This window comes from Peromyscus maniculatus, chromosome 2, assembly GCF_049852395.1.
Source record: "Peromyscus maniculatus bairdii isolate BWxNUB_F1_BW_parent chromosome 2, HU_Pman_BW_mat_3.1, whole genome shotgun sequence".
NCBI classification, from domain to species: Eukaryota; Metazoa; Chordata; class Mammalia; order Rodentia; family Cricetidae; genus Peromyscus; species Peromyscus maniculatus.
Window position 1 is genome coordinate 67,156,421 of NC_134853.1, and position 16,359 is coordinate 67,172,779.

Consider the following 16,359-nt stretch of genomic DNA (forward strand, 5'->3'; position numbering starts at 1 on the left):
GCCTCTGAGCAGGAGCAGGGCCCCTGGGGTGCAGGCAGGAATGCAGTGGCACTGTCAGCCTCCTTCCAGAGCCCTGATCACGCCCAAGAAAGCCAAGCGACCTCAGTGTAAGCCGAAGCCGACCCTTCTTCCTGTAAGCTGACTTTTTGGAATTCCAGGATATACACCCTAGACAACAAAGCTAGAAGCCACAACCCCGCTGTCTGGAAGAAGACACCCTTGGCTGTGAGAAACAGAGCCTGTCCTCTTCAGAAGCATTGTCAACATGAGCATGAACAGACTTGTCTAAATGTTCTCTTTGAATTAGAGACATTTTATTCCTTGGAGGGAACGGAGGACTTTCTGACTGATGAGAATAGGCACACTCCCAAAGACAAAGTTTGGCCACCAAGTGGGCTGGAGAGATGGCTCAGCAGCTAAGAGCACTTCCTGTTCTTACAGAGGAGCCAAATTCAGTTCTCAGGACAAATATTGGGCAGCTCACAGCTGCTTAGGGGAACCTGACAACCCTGGCCTCTGCAGGAACCTGCACTCATGTGCACACACGCACACACACTTATTTAAAAATAATAAAATTAATTTTTTTCTTAAGTTTGGGCACAGAGAATGTAGCTAGAGAATGCTGGCAGGACCTGGCTGGGGATCTGGGTTCCCTGAAGGGCACTAAACACATTGTTGCTCCTTGAATCACACATTTTCTGAGGATGTCCTGACCTGCCTGTCCCTGCTAGACAACTCTGACTTCTCAGGGTCTGGTCAATACTGCACAAAGGCCACTGCCTTTTCCCCTTGGGTCTGGTAGCAGGAACTCTGTGGTTATAGGAATGGCCACCTTCAAGTACACCAGCCACACTGCTGGCTAGAGAGAGGCCCAAAACAGCCTCGAGACCACTGTTCCCAATACCACAAGGATGGCTGCCTTCTGCTGGGCCTGGCCCCCCACAGATGGACCCTGGGCGTCTCTGGGCCTTCCTGACTCTTCATCCTGCGCAGAAACACTGACAAAGGCTCCCATCCTCTGACATGAGGCAGTTCCTGTGGGAGGCTCTTCCTCTTGCTCCCCAAACCAGTGGGTCTGGATCACAAAGATGTCTGCTTGGGTAGGGTAGACCCCACCCTGAATAATCTTACTCCATTCTCTCCTGGTCTCATTCACTTGGGGCTAAATATTATCTTGTGTCTTCCCTGAGACCTAAAACTTCAGGATCTGGATGTCCTGGACCAGAATTCTCCTTCTGGCCCCTCTGTGAACACACAGAACCTAGGAAATTGTCCTGTCTTCATATTTCCACTGAACACACTCTGCTGGGAGCATGGGACCCTGAAATCCTAGAAACCAGGCTATCTGAGGTAAGATAACCTTTTGTTGGAATGCACACACATACACACACACACACACACACACACACACAGGCACACACACACAATAAAGGAGAGAGAGAGGAAAAAGGAAAAAAGGGGAGTGGAAGGAAGGAACCTTATGAAAGTCAAGAAACTAGGGAGTGTTTCCTGGATGGATCTTTATTGGATTTTCTCATTTGGCCAATTTTTTCAGTGTGTGTGTGTGTGTGTGTGTGTGTGTGTGTGTGTGTGTGTGTGTGTGTGTTTCTGTAATGACAACTATAGCAATCATTTGTCCATTTTGTATGACAGTATGTCTTCAGACTTGGCTACCCTGGATCTTACCATCTTAGTCATTGGAATCACTCATCCATTTAGTTTCGGGACACCTCTCAGCTCTCTGGCTGTCAGGACATCTGACTGTGACTTGAACCTTCTTGGACCTCCCTTCTCTTTGGCCTCTTTGGACTATGAACGAACTTCCAAATCTCCAATATCCTCCTAAAGAGGAAACTGAAAAGCTGCCCCTCTCTGTGATGCACACATGCAGCCCGTCTAGTTTTCTGCTCCTGAGCACTGCCATCACAACCGCCATCTGTTAGTGCCCCTCTCACTGCCCTCACAACTGCCATCTGTTAGTGCCCCCTCTCACAACTGGCTCCCTACTGTCTGTAGCTTCAGTTATGGGTGATCGTGTGCCCTCTTCTGGCTTCCTTAGGCACTGTATGAACGTGGTACACAGTCATACATTCAAGCAAAACATGCATGCATGTAAGAAAGTAAAATACACAGCCAGGGCTACACAGAGAAACCTTGTCTCAAAAAACAAAGGGAAAAAAGAAGACAAAAGAGAGGACAAGAAGAAAATGAGGAGGAGGAGGAGGAAGAGAAGAAAGTAAAATACAGAGAGACAAGTTTTTAAGTGAACAAATTGAAATTTTGGAGTTGAAAAATACAATATCTGAAATGAAAATTTTGTAAGAATATTAACATATTAGGAATACAGACAAAAATCCATAAACTTAAAGCTAGGTCAATGAAATTATTCACTTTGAAGAATGGAGAGAAAAAAGAATAAAGAAAGAGGAAGAAAGCCTTTACGACCTGTGAAACACCACTAGGCAAACAAATAATGGAAGTTCTAGAAACAGAGGAGAGAAAGGGTAAGAAATATGCAAAGTCCTGTGTCAGATAGATACCCTAGCACTAGAAGGGAGGGGATGAAGAGGAGGAGATAGAGGAAGAAAAAATGACCGAAAACTCCCCCAAATTTGATGGGAGAACTTATTAATATGTATACCCAAAAAGTTCAGTGACAGAGATCATTGGTGAGTGCTTGCCTAGCATGCGAAAGGCCTTGTTCAATCCCAGCACAAGAAAAGAGTAATCCCAAGTGGGTGTGTGGGACAATGAAAAGACCCACAACTGGACAGATTGCATCCAACTTCAGTCAGGCTTGGAGCCGACTCTTATGAGAAGTCATGCAAACCAGAAAGCACTGGTAATATGGTTCAAATGTTGGAGGGAAATTCTATACCCAGAAAAACTACCTATCATAAAGGAAGGAGACAGAGGTGTATTGCTGTAATCCCGCAATGGAGAGACAAAGGCAGGAAGACCACGAATTAGAGTCCAGCTTGGATTAGATAGCAAGTCTGAGGGAAACCTGAAGGATGGTACAGCTAAAGCCAGACACCAACAAAATAAAGGTGGCTCACACCTTTGATCCCAGCACTCAGGAGGAAAGGGCAGGTAGATATTTGGATGTTCAAAGCCAGCCTGGTCTACTTAGTGAGTTCCAGGACAGCTGGGGCTACACAGTGAGACTCTGTCTCAAACAAAACACTGAAGGAGAAATCAAGACATCCCTAGATAAAGACTAAGAAAATTCATCACCAGAAAATATGTCCTAAGATTCCTCAAGGTTCCTACAGGTTGATATAAAGGAAACTAAGGAGTAACTCAGATCTACATGAAATAAAGAGAACTAGTAAAAAGAAATTACACAGATAAAAATAAAAGTATGTACAAAGATTTTTATTTGTATTTTTCTTATCTTACCACCACATGATAGTTCACAACATCTGCAACTCCAGTTCCAGGAGAATCAACACCCTCTTCAGCGCTCTTGGGCATTGCACACACATGGTGCACCAACATACATGCAGGTAAAACCCATACACAACACATTCAGTCTAAAAGAAATTAGAAAAAAGATTCCTGCATAAATCAGTATTTACAAACATGAGTTAATGGCTATACACTGCAAAAAAATTTTATGTTCAAAAGGGCATGTGTATGTGCACACACACATACACATGGACCCACACATATGCAAAAACAGGCATACACACAACATGAAAACGGAAATATAAAAAATTAAGATGAATAAATGTAAAAGATGAGAGAGAAACCTTATGTTCTGCATGGAGATAATGAGAAAGGTGCCCTGAGGGCAGGACCCCATCTTATGAAAACAAAGTTCATTTGGAAGGAGAGACCCTGAACTAAGAGGTTCTTTGCTGGAAAACAACTGCCTAAGGATGTGTTTTTCTGATCTCAGTTCAAGGCCCCCAGAGCATCACAGCTGTGGTACAGTGGGGCTAGACTGCAGATCCAAAGGCAGCAGAACTGGCAGGAAGAAAACTAACAAATTCAAGTTCAGAAAAAAGAATGCCAAGAGCAGTGGAATCCAAGGTTAACTGAATAACAAGAAAGACCCATGAGGTCTCTAGGCGAGCTCTAAAGGAGAGAGATCACAAGCCAGAGGGCTCAGTGGGTAAAGGTGCCGGCTGGGCTGCCAAACCTGACAACCGGAATTCAACACCTGCGATCCTCATGGCGGAAAGAGAGCATCAATTCCTGCAGACCGTGGTCTTACCTCCACGCGTGTGCGGGGCATTTGTGCCCACACACATACTCAAGTAAATAAATACATGGAACTAGGTGTCACCACTTTCAAAGGCAGATAGATGAGTAAAGGAGGTTAGTGGCAATACATGGACAAAGGCAAAAAAAAAGCAGCCTTTGTGATGGAGAGGCAGAGGCTACTGTTCTTACAGTAAATGAAGAGATGGGGAGGGAAGCCAACAAGTTGGGCAAAATTACAAGGCTGAGGTAGAGTATGGCATGGGAAGCGGGGCCTCTTAGGATCCCCAGGCCTCTATAGCTAGTGCATATATGTGGTTTCTATTGTGTGTAACTGACAGGTTCATACATAGGCTAGTGTTGAACAGGATCACACAAAGAAACTGTCTAATGGTTTTCCAGAGGGGGGGGGGGAGCCAAAGAAGTCAGGAAAGCTCAGGCAGAGAACTGTGGGAACCCTGGGACACTGCAGGGGCAGAGAATGGGGGGACACTGTGGTGGTAATCTAATTGTATTGAAATATTATTTTGATTTGTACTGAAATATTAATTTGATTGTATGTTAATAAATAAAGTTGTCTGGGGGTCAGAGCTATTAGAGCCATAGCAAGAGTGTGGCGGTGGTGGCACACGCCTTTAATCCCATAGATATCTGTGTGTTCAGGGTCAGAGCTATTAGAGCCATAGCAAGAGTGTGGCGGTGGTGACACACGCCTTTAATCCCATAAGATCTCTGTGTGTTCAGGGATACAGCCAGCATTGGAGACATATGCCTTTAAGACCTAGGGGGCTGTACATTCAGACAGTGACGAGGCAGTCATGTGTTTGGGTTTACAACCAATGAGAAGGCAGAACAACATACTTTAAAAATACGAACCGAGAGGAAGTAGGTCTCTTTTCGCGAAGCTGGGACAGCAGGAGGAAGGGTGAGATTTTAGCTCTGAGCTCTGACCTCTCGGCTTTCTCTTTTACATTGTTTCTGTGTTTCTTATTTAATAAGACGGTTGGTTACATCAACATCTGGCGCCCAACGTGACAAGAATCTATTAAAAACTGCTTGGCTTGGCGGCAGGTCCGCTTTCCCGCAAGGGCGGCAGGCGGCCCACGGCGGCGGCGGCGGCGGCGGCAGCGGCGGCACACGGCGGCCGGCGGCGATCGGCTTCTTAGTCCGAGCTGCTGGCGTCCTAGTCCGGGTAGCAACTTCTAGCCCGGGCCTAGGTCTGTGAGCAGCTTGCCTAAAGCCGGTGCTACAAACAACTCAGACCTGCCCTGCCGAACAGGGCCCTGCCTGTAAAGCCAACGCACGTGGTCGGAGCTTAAGGAAGCCAGACCCAAGCCTTGACTCGGCACAAGAGGGAACACGTGGCTGCATTTAAGCTTTAGCCGGCTACGCTTTCTTGTGCATTCTCTCTTTCCTCTCTCTCTCTCTCTCTCTCTCTCTCTCTCTGGATTTACACCTGGGACACTAGGTGGCTGCTTTGAAAATCCCCTCGGATTTCTACTGTTCTACGCAGATTTGGTAAGTCATAATATATCAGATATTTTAAAGGAAACTATCTAAAAGAGAATTTTTTCCACATTAAAAAACAAATGGGTTTTATGTGTACATTGGAAGAAAATTGGTTTTTGTTCGAAATTTTAGGCAGTCTGGCAATGGAACAACTATATAATATTAGTATTGGTGGAATTATGCACCTCATCACTATAATAATCCACATTTTAATATTTAAAAAGATAGTCAATTTAAGTGCCAGGATAACAGCATTAGAAGAACTTGTTAAACCTGTAAAAATTCAGACAGAAGAAATTAACAGTGAAGTTGTTTCAAGTCGGGATCATAAGGTTGCAGAAAGAAAGCCTGTTTTCACACAGTCACCCTTAATTTATCCTGTAACAGTACAGCAGATGCCTGATCAAATGGCTACACAAAATACTTGGGCTCCAATTGAAATGTTGGATTTAAAAAGGTTTAAGGAGGCAATAGTATCTTATGGCATGCATTCCCCATATGTAAAGCAAATGTTAAACACTTGGTCAACATATAATAGGATAGTACCACAGGACTGGCGGGACCTCGCACAAGGTGTTCTGGAACCCAGCCAGAGACTTCAATTTCTGACTTGGTTTAAGGAGGAGGCTAAAAACATAGAAAAACAATGGAGGGATAAAGGAGTACAAGTTTGCCAGGATCAGCTTATGGGCGAAGGCCAATATGCTTCAGCACAAGCACAATGTTTATATGATGTCCAAACCCTAATTTTATGTCGAACGGCAGCCTTGAATGCATGGGACAAAGTTGAGGAACCAGGAAAAAAATCTGAGTCATTTACAAAGGTGAAGCAAGGCCCAAAAGAGTCTTTTACAGATTTTTTACAAAGACTGGCTTCAGCAGTAAAGAGAACGGTCTCGGATTCAGAAGCTGGTAAGGCAATAATTGAATCTTTGGCCTTTGAGAATGCGAATGCAGCATGCAAAAGAATAATCAGGCCATTAAGGGCAAGATCTGCACCTATGGAAGATTGGATTAGAGAAACAATTAATGTTGAAGCTGATGAGCATGATGATACATGGGTAGGAGAAGTAATTTCAAAAGGTTTGAGGAGTGTTAGATGTTTTGGATGTGGAAAGCAAGGACATTTGAAAAGGGACTGTAGACAGGTCATTTCCAGAAACAATGTTTCTTCAAGGAACAATGGCAACAGAATGCCCCTTCCTTCTGGAGTATGCAGAAGGTGTGGTAAGGGAAAACACTGGACCAACGAATGTAGATCAACAAAGGACAGACAGGGTAATCCTTTGCCTCAGTCTTCGGGAAACTCCCAGAGGGGCCTCAGGCAGGCCCCCAGTGCAAATCCAGTTCAAACCTTTCCGGCAGCCATAGAGGAAATGCCTGCTCTGGAGAGCGATTAAATAACCAAATGCCTATTGGAATAAATCATGCTGGTCAGAATGATGAAACAGAGAGAATAGAAAATTCAGGAGAAAACATAAAGAAAATTTTTTGGCAAACTTCTATTAATGAACAAAGACCAAAATTAACGATAAAAATAAATGGTGTTTTGTTGTCTGGTCTGGTAGACACAGGTGCGGACGTTACCATAATTGCACCAGAATTTTGGCATCCAACTTGGCCTCTTCAGGAGGTAAACGTTCAACTGTTAGGAATTGGGACATTATCTCAGGTGAAACAGAGTGCAAGATGGCTCGAATGTATAGGTCCAGAAGGACAGAGAGGAAAATTAAAACCATATGTGGCTAACATAACTATGAACCTGTGGGGTCGAGACTTGTTGCAACAATGGAATACTCAGATTAATATCCCTCCAATCTCAGAAACAAATCATAAACTAGCACATGTTACTGAGAGAAATATTAGAAGATATTGTTCTAATGAGTGGTCACCAGCCATCCATATTATACAAGAACAGGGCACAATAACTGATGATCTTCCAAAGACACCAACAGCTCTACCTTTAAAATGGTTAACAGACAAGCCTGTATGGGTCCAGCAATGGCCTTTAACAACAGAGAAACTCCAGGCTTTAGAAGAGCTGGTAGAAGAACAGTTAAATGCTCAGCATATTGAAGAATCAACCAGCCCTTGGAATTCTCCTGTATTTGTTATTAAAAAGAAATCTGATAAATGGAGAATGGTAACAGACCTTAGGGCAATTAACAAAGTAATTCAGCCAATGGGTTCTCTACAATCTGGGATGCCTTTGCCTACTCTGTTACCAAAAGGATGGCCTCTCATAGTTATTGATTTAAAAGACTGTTTCTTTTCAATACCCTTACAAGAAAAAGACAGAGAAAGATTTGCTTTTACAGTGCCTACTTATAATAATTCTCAACCGGTTAAAAGATTTCAATGGAGGGTCCTCCCACAGGGAATGTTGAATAGCCCAACTCTGTGCCAATATTTTGTACAACAGCCATTGAAAGTGATACGTAAAAAATTTCCTAAATCTATAATTTATCATTATATGGACGATATTTTACTAGCTGACTCAAATGCAGATACTTTAGAAATAATGTTTGAAGAAGTAAAGAAAATTTTGCCTCGCTGGGGATTACAAATTGCTCCTGAAAAGATACAAAGAGGAGATTCTATTAATTATTTAGGATATAAAATAGAGCTACAAAAAATTAGACCCCAAAAGGTGCAAATTCGGAGAGATAGACTACAGACTCTTAATGACTTTCAAAGATTATTTGGAGATATTTCTCATCTACGAACTATTGTTGGGGTAAAAAATGATGAACTGACTAATTTGTTCAAAACCTTAGAAGGTGACAAGGACTTAAATAGTCCAAGAGAATTATCACCTGAAGCTGAGAAAGAATTAGCATTGGTAGAAAAGAAAGTGCATGAAGGACACGTGAATCGTATTGATCCAAAGCTGGATTGCATTTTGGTTATCTTACCTTCTAGGCGTTCTCCTACTGGAATATTAATGCAGAGGGAAGATATTATATTGGAATGGATATTTTTACCAAATAAACCAAATAAAAAATTAAAAATTTATGTGGAAAAAATCTCTGACTTGATTTACAAAGGAAAATTGAGACTTCGTCAATTAGCAGGCATAGACCCAGCAGAAATTGTCGTACCATTAACTAAGGAGGACATTGAAAAATTATGGACAGAAAGTGAACCTTGGCAAAGAGCTTGCAGTAATTTTTTGGGAGAAATTAACAGCAAATATCCCAAAAGCAATAGAATTGATCTTATAAAGAGAGCTGAATGGATCTTGCCTCGAATTGTACGGCAAAAACCCATATCTGGAGTTCGTACATTTTATACAGATGCCAACAAAGAAGGAAAGGCAGGTTACAAATCAGAAAATTTAAGTAAAGTGGTTCAAAGTCCGTATAATTCAGTGCAAAAATCAGAATTGTATGCTATTCTGTTGGTATTAATGGATTTTTCAGAACCTCTCAACATAGTAACTGACTCTCAGTATGCTGAAAGAGTGGTGTTACATATTGAGACTGCAGAATTTATCCCTGATGCTTCAGAATTAACTTCACTATTTATTCAATTACAAGATACAATCAGGAAAAGGAATCATCCTTTATATATAACTCACATTCGATCCCATACTGGTCTGCCAGGCCCTCTAGCACAAGGCAATGAAGAGATTGATAAATTATTGATAGGAAATGTGCTGGAGGCCTCAGAATTTCATAAAAAACATCACGTTAATAGTAAAGGTTTAAAAAAGGATTTTTCCATAACCTGGCAACAAGCCAAAGAAATAATAAAGAAATGTCCTACTTGTTCCTTCTACAATCAGACGCCATTACCAGCAGGATGTAACCCAAAGGGTACTCAGAGAAATGAAATCTGGCAGATGGACGTGTTTCACTTTGCAGAATTTGGAAAATTGAAATATGTACACCACACTATCGATACTTATTCAGGATTTCAATGGGCAACTGCTTTGAGTTCTGAAAAAGCTGATTCTGTAATCACTCATTTGCTAGAAGTTATGGCCATCATGGGTATACCTGCACAAATCAAAACTGACAATGCTCCATCATATGTCTCTGTTAAAATGAAACAGTTTTTTGCTTATTACAATATAAAGCATATTACAGGCATACCACATAATCCTACAGGTCAAGCAGTTATAGAAAGATCAAACAGAACTCTAAAGGATATGCTAAATAAACAGAAATGGGTAACAAAAACCCCCAGAAATAGACTGCATAATGCTCTTCTAACTTTGAATTTTCTGAATGCCAATGAGAAAGGAACAACAGCTGCAGAGAGACATTGGATAATAGAAAGAACTACAGAATTAAATCAGCCTATATACTTTAAGGATGTGCTGACCTCAGAATGGAAACCAGGGTATGTATTACATTGGGGACGTGGTTTTGCTTTTGTTTCTACAGGAGAAGATAAGCTGTGGGTACCATCAAAATTGATAAAGGTTCGATTTGAACAAGAGAGACCTCTTAATTAGAGGAGGTGATAGTTCATCAACCAGCATGAACATCCAATTTAAACTAACTTGTATCAATAAAACATGCCTTTTCATTTCATCAGATAATAACTTGCCAAAAAGGAACATCCCCAAAATTAGTCTTGGGGAAAGGTTTTTGTTTTTGTCTTTTAGGAGAATGAAGGTTAAGGAATCTGAAGAACACTGGACAAATGAGACAACTGAAGAAAAGGGACAAATCATCTATCCCAAGAAACAGAGTGAAACGGTGTATGGGTATATATTATCTAAAAAAAATTTTTATGTCTTCCTAAATGTTTGTTTCTGCTTTTCTCTAAAGATTTAACACTATTGGTCTTCTAACAGTTCCAGTTCAATTAAAATTTAAAGCTGACTTTGGAGTTGGAGAATGGCTCTCTCCTTCTTTAAAATCAAGCATGTTGTTAAAAGGAAAATGCAAACTCCCTGTATCATGCCAGAATAAGAGCCATCTTCTGCTATGGTACAGGACAAAAGCAAAATTAATTAAGGGACTATTCTATTACTAATCTCAACTCTTTGATTCTATTCTGATTCTTTAAACTTTTCTCAAAGTATAAATTTTATATCAAAATTTACAAGATTAATATATATATATACATTTTAAACTTTGTTAAGATATGAATGGTCACATAGAGTACTAACTAATTCTAGAAAAAAGGCTAGCTGCATATATATGTTTTTGTGTTCGAGTCTCTTATCAGTTTTCTGCAGGAAATCACGGCCAGGCCTAATATCAACTGAAGTCTCCAGAAAGAAGATGGGGCCCCACAACAACAACAATTCCACGTGGACAATAATAATATCATTAAGCTGACAAACATCATCCACAGATCAGCTTTGAACTACAAGGTGCTCAGAGCAATTTTGAGATGACTAGCTGAGATGATCCAGTCTCAAAGACTACTTGAATAAGGACTTGAGATAAACCCTGAACTTTGGCATTATACACAGACTGGATAGTGAAGGATATAGTTACCTCTCTTAGAATTTGACAATTAACCTAAAATTTTTCTTTCAGGATAAAGAAAACTTCGCCCATACCCAGCAGGAAGCAATTTTAAGAATACGACGCCCACATTCCCAAAGAGGTGGTGTGGGGCAGGTGGTTTTTTGGTCTTTTTAATGGGTTCTGGGTCTGGGATAATTTTCAGTATTTAGGGGGATTGGTTACAAGTTATTGTCAAGGGTTAGGAAAAAGGCTAAGCAAAGGAGATTAGATTTAAGGTTCTTGTTTAAAAAAAAAAAAAAGAAAGAAAGAAAGAAAGAAAAAAAAAGAAAGAAAAGAGAAAGACAATTACTAGTTTTAAATACTTTACATTGGATTGAATTGTTTTATATTGTACACAAATTTGAAACTGATATTGTTAGAAAATGCTATATGTATATTTCTAATTGTATTTATTCCATCCATTTAACAATGTAATGCAAATTTCTGATCCTTGAATGTTATTATTATCAACTATTAGGATATAAAGAAATGAAAGCTAGTAGTTAGACATTATCATAGAACTTGTAGTCATATTGGATATGTTTTAAAAATTGAGCAGAGATGTTTTAGACAGGTCATCTTCAAACCCTTCAGAAATCTACAGAATATGGCATTTAAAATGTTTTAATAACTTAGAAAATTTTTCTTTTTTGAGACATGTCGGCTCCTGGCAGTACCAATCTACTTTAGAGAAAATATGGGCATTGAAGAAACTGCATATGGAGTCAACTTTCATTCTGGCAAAAGTTAGCCACTGGACAACAAAGTATCCTCGAATCAACAGAACAAAATGGACAGACAGATCACGAAACAAGGGACTACTGATTCTTGCCAAAACAAGTGTGGTTATGGCTTTATCAAAAGGCATCTTCTGAGGCCAGGACAATATGGCCCCATCCCTGAAGTGGCCTTCGCATCCGGAAAAGGTACGGTGCCCTTTTCTTCGAAGGCAGCTTAACAGGCAGAGGGCCGATGGATTCTGTTGTACAATGGAACAGCAGCTGAAAGCTCATGCCTCTCAAAAGTAGACTGGCATTTAATAGAGGGATGTGGAGAAGAAGGGGATGCTGAGATGAAGCCATATATACACAGCCAAGAAGAATGGACAGCTGAATTAAAAAACTGTCAACAATTTCCAGAATTTAAAATCCTGAATCATGACAGGACACTAGTGGAATTCAGGTGTTTCTGGTACGTGGATTGCTCTCACCCAATGTGAAGTTGAACTGTTGACCTTGTGTACATCCTACTTCACAAATGAGTCTGTCAGATACACTAAGCCTATAGGCTGAAGATGATGCCCCAACACTGCGGAGAAACCTCAGGTGACTGCCCAGGCAGCTGGCTGTTTCTGTCAACTCACAAAATTTTTTTGGAAGTTGCTTGCATGCACTTCCTGTTTTTATTTTTGTTAGCTAATATTATTCCCTTCTTGGGTCTCTGAGGGAGTTGAAGATTAGTTAGTTATGGTTGAAGATTAGTTAGTTATAGTTGAAAATTAATTAGGATAGAAAGTACATTAGGGCCGGGCGGTGGTGGCGCACGCCTTTAATCCCAGCACTCGGGAGGCAGAGCCAGGCGGATCTCTGTGAGTTCGAGGCCAGCCTGGGCTACCAAGTGAGTTCCAGGAAAGGCGCAAAGCTACACAGAGAAACCCTGTCTCGAAAACTCAAAAAAAAAAAAAAAAGAAAGTACATTAGATACATCTTGGAATTATCAAAATAGGATAGATAATGGAATTATTTTCTCTGATTCGTCAAATACCTGTTTAGGTATTTATTACTTGTATATATAGTATATAGTTATTGTACTTTTGTATATAGTTTTTCTTTTGTTAGTCATAACCTTTTGCTTTTTTTCTTTTTATTAAAATAGAAAAGGGGAAATGTGGTGGTAATCTAATTGTATTGAAATATTATTTTGATTTGTACTGAAATATTAATTTGATTGTATGTTAATAAATAAAGTTGTCTGGGGGTCAGAGCTATTAGAGCCATAGCAAGAGTGTGGCGGTGGTGGCACACGCCTTTAATCCCATAGATATCTGTGTGTTCAGGGTCAGAGCTATTAGAGCCATAGCAAGAGTGTGGCGGTGGTGGCACACGCCTTTAATCCCATAAGATCTCTGTGTGTTCAGGGATACAGCCAGCATTGGAGACATATGCCTTTAAGACCTAGGGGGCTGTACATTCAGACAGTGACGAGGCAGTCATGTGTTTGGGTTTACAACCAATGAGAAGGCAGAACAACATACTTTAAAAATACGAACCGAGAGGAAGTAGGTCTCTTTTCGCGAAGCTGGGACAGCAGGAGGAAGGGTGAGATTTTAGCTCTGAGCTCTGACCTCTTGGCTTTCTCTTTTACATTGTTTCTGTGTTTCTTATTTAATAAGACGGTTGGTTACATCTACAGGACACTGCAGGAGCAGAGAACTGTGGGAGCCGGGAACACTGCAAGGGCAGCATCTTTCCTAACCTCCCCAAAGATAAGGTCCATTTCTACTCTTGCTACATCAGGGAACTTGCTGCAAGATGCCTTCACCTGGAGTCTTTTCCAGATGGCTGAAAAGACCAGAAGTACCTGCTGCAGACAGGGGCAGAATGGGGACAGGAAGGCCTCGAAAGCCTGAGGAGTCTGTCACATTCTCCTATCACTAATTTATGATCCTTCTTTTATTCTTTCATAAATTCTCAGTTACTCACCTCCACCCCTGATCTCAATGCAGCCCTCACTAGGGCTCTAAAGTGGCATGAGTCATGCCAGGAAAAAAACATACAGAAGAGATTAATGAATACTACCCCCATCCCCACCCCCTACCCACCACAAGAGCAAGTGAGTCCTGGGTCTCATGGGCTGTTTTCTGGTAAGCTCTCCAAGGCTTGGTCACATGTGATGGAGAGGAAGCAAGCAAAAGTAGTACAGAAGCTGACTAAAACAGTCCTTTGTTGGAGGTTCTGGGTCCCTGAGTGGCCAATGACAACTAAGGAGCTCAGTCACACAGTAACACTGTATACTTTAAAGTACATTATCATTGTCCCATATGTTCTGTAAAGCATGGTGTGAGGGATACAGGCCAAGAGGACCTCAAGGAGGAATCTGAGCCTCAGGGAAGTTAAATAATTTGTCCAAAATCAAGACTCTGAAAGTGAGTCTTGGGACCTTTGTTCTACTGTGTCACACTGCCACCTGGTGGGCATTCGTCAGCTGTACAGATCTTCCATTTTCAGGGCTGAGCAGAACCAGAAAGCTGGTATTCCGGATGGTGGTTTCTTCCTTTAGTTTCCTCATTGTAAAGTGTTTTGCTGACAGAAATGAGCTCTAGCAACATATAGTCTCAAAGACTGTGGGCTCTGAAAAGGGAATTTGGTTAACCCTTGAGAGCAAGTAGAAATTTAGTGATAAATGCCTATTTGTTGTGTGTTCTCCCCTTTACATTGATGCTGAAGGACGAGAAATAAGAGATCATGACAGCAAGGGTTTTACCAAGGCATGATGACTCTCACAGTTGTGCAGGGATAAAACTACCATGTCGATCAAAAGCGCCAAGACCAAGATGACCAAGAAGCCGCTCAGAGGACAACATCAGATATGTCTACCATCTGCGAACAGTTATAGATTTAGGGATTCAAAAGGGCCTTCATCATGACCCAACACAGATGGTTTCATTGACAGAAGAGTAACATGATATTCTGGCCTCACTGGGAAAAACTCAGCTGATAAATACTGAATGCTGTAATAAATGAAGCTATAGCTCCACTGATTCACCTTTTTCTCAGTATGTTTGTTGAAACGTTAAATGGCGCCGGGCGGTGGTGGCGCACGCCTTTAATCCCAGCACTCAGGAGGCAGAGGCAGGCAGATTTCTGCAAGTTTGAGGCCAGCCTGGTCTACAGAGTGAGATCCAGGACAGCCAGGGTTACACAGAGAAACCCTGTCTTGGGGGGGGGGAGTGATAAGAGGAGGAGGAGGGGTGGGGGAGGAGGAGGAGGGGTGGGGGAGGAGGAGAGGGAGAGAACAGAGGAAACACCCGGGGCCAGTCAGCAGACACAAGAAGCTGTGAAAGTAAGATCTACAGAAAGAAAGTAAAAAGCCCGGAGGCATAAGGTGGATGAAGAGAAACAGGATAATTTAAGTTAAAAGAGCTAGCCAGAAAAGAGCTAAGGCCAAGCATTCACAACTAATAATAAGTCTCTGTGTCATGATTTGGGAGCTGGTTGGTGGCACAAAAGAAAAAGCCTGGTACAGAGGAAGAAGGAGAATTTGCACCACTCAGAAGGATTACCTGAGCTGATGACAATCACCATCAATTACAGATGAGCAAACTGGATCAGTGGTACATGGAAGCACACATTGACAAAATGGGGATTCCAATGCCCACGTTCATACACATCCTGACACATGGGGCAAAGGACTAAGGTAACTAAAAGACCTTCATACTCCAGCCAATCATGTTGCCACTTTGGGCACTTCTGAGATTTTTTTCCTCTTTGCATGCCCTTAGATTCATAGCTTTTTGTTTTGTATTTATTGTCTGCCAGTTGAGGGCACATGTATCTTTACAGACTGAAACAAAGACTTTCTGTCATTTTCAAACTAGGAAGTAGGATGACTTAACTTACCGGTGGTCTCATTGCTCCCAAATAACCACAATTCACACAAAACCAATACAGTTTTTCAAAGAAAATTATCCATTTTTTTTCTGAACAATAATTGAACTTTATAGTAAAAAAGCAGCACAAAAAGAAACAAAGAAAAGTTTGGTGCCAATTCTCATTCTCTTCTGTTTAGGTAAACTACAAACACTTACTATGTATGGATAATGTAGTTTGCTAATTTAATTAATGAATTTGTAGTTTTTCTCTGAAATTCAAATTTTGAAGATGTTAAACTTCTACACATTTATTCTTCTTTGAGCCTACAGTCCCAGCTACTCAAGAGGCTGAAGAGGACTACTTTAGTTCAACAGTGTGAGGACAGCCTGGCGGCGGTGGCACACACCTTTAATCCCAGTACTCGGGAGGCAGAGGCAGGTGGATCTCTGAGTTAGAGGCCAGCCTGGTCTACAGAGCGAGTTCCAGGACAGGCAGGGCTATGAAGAGAGGGTCTGTCTCAATATAAAACAAAATAAATAAATAATAAAACAAACAAAAAAAACCTGAGGTACTAAGTT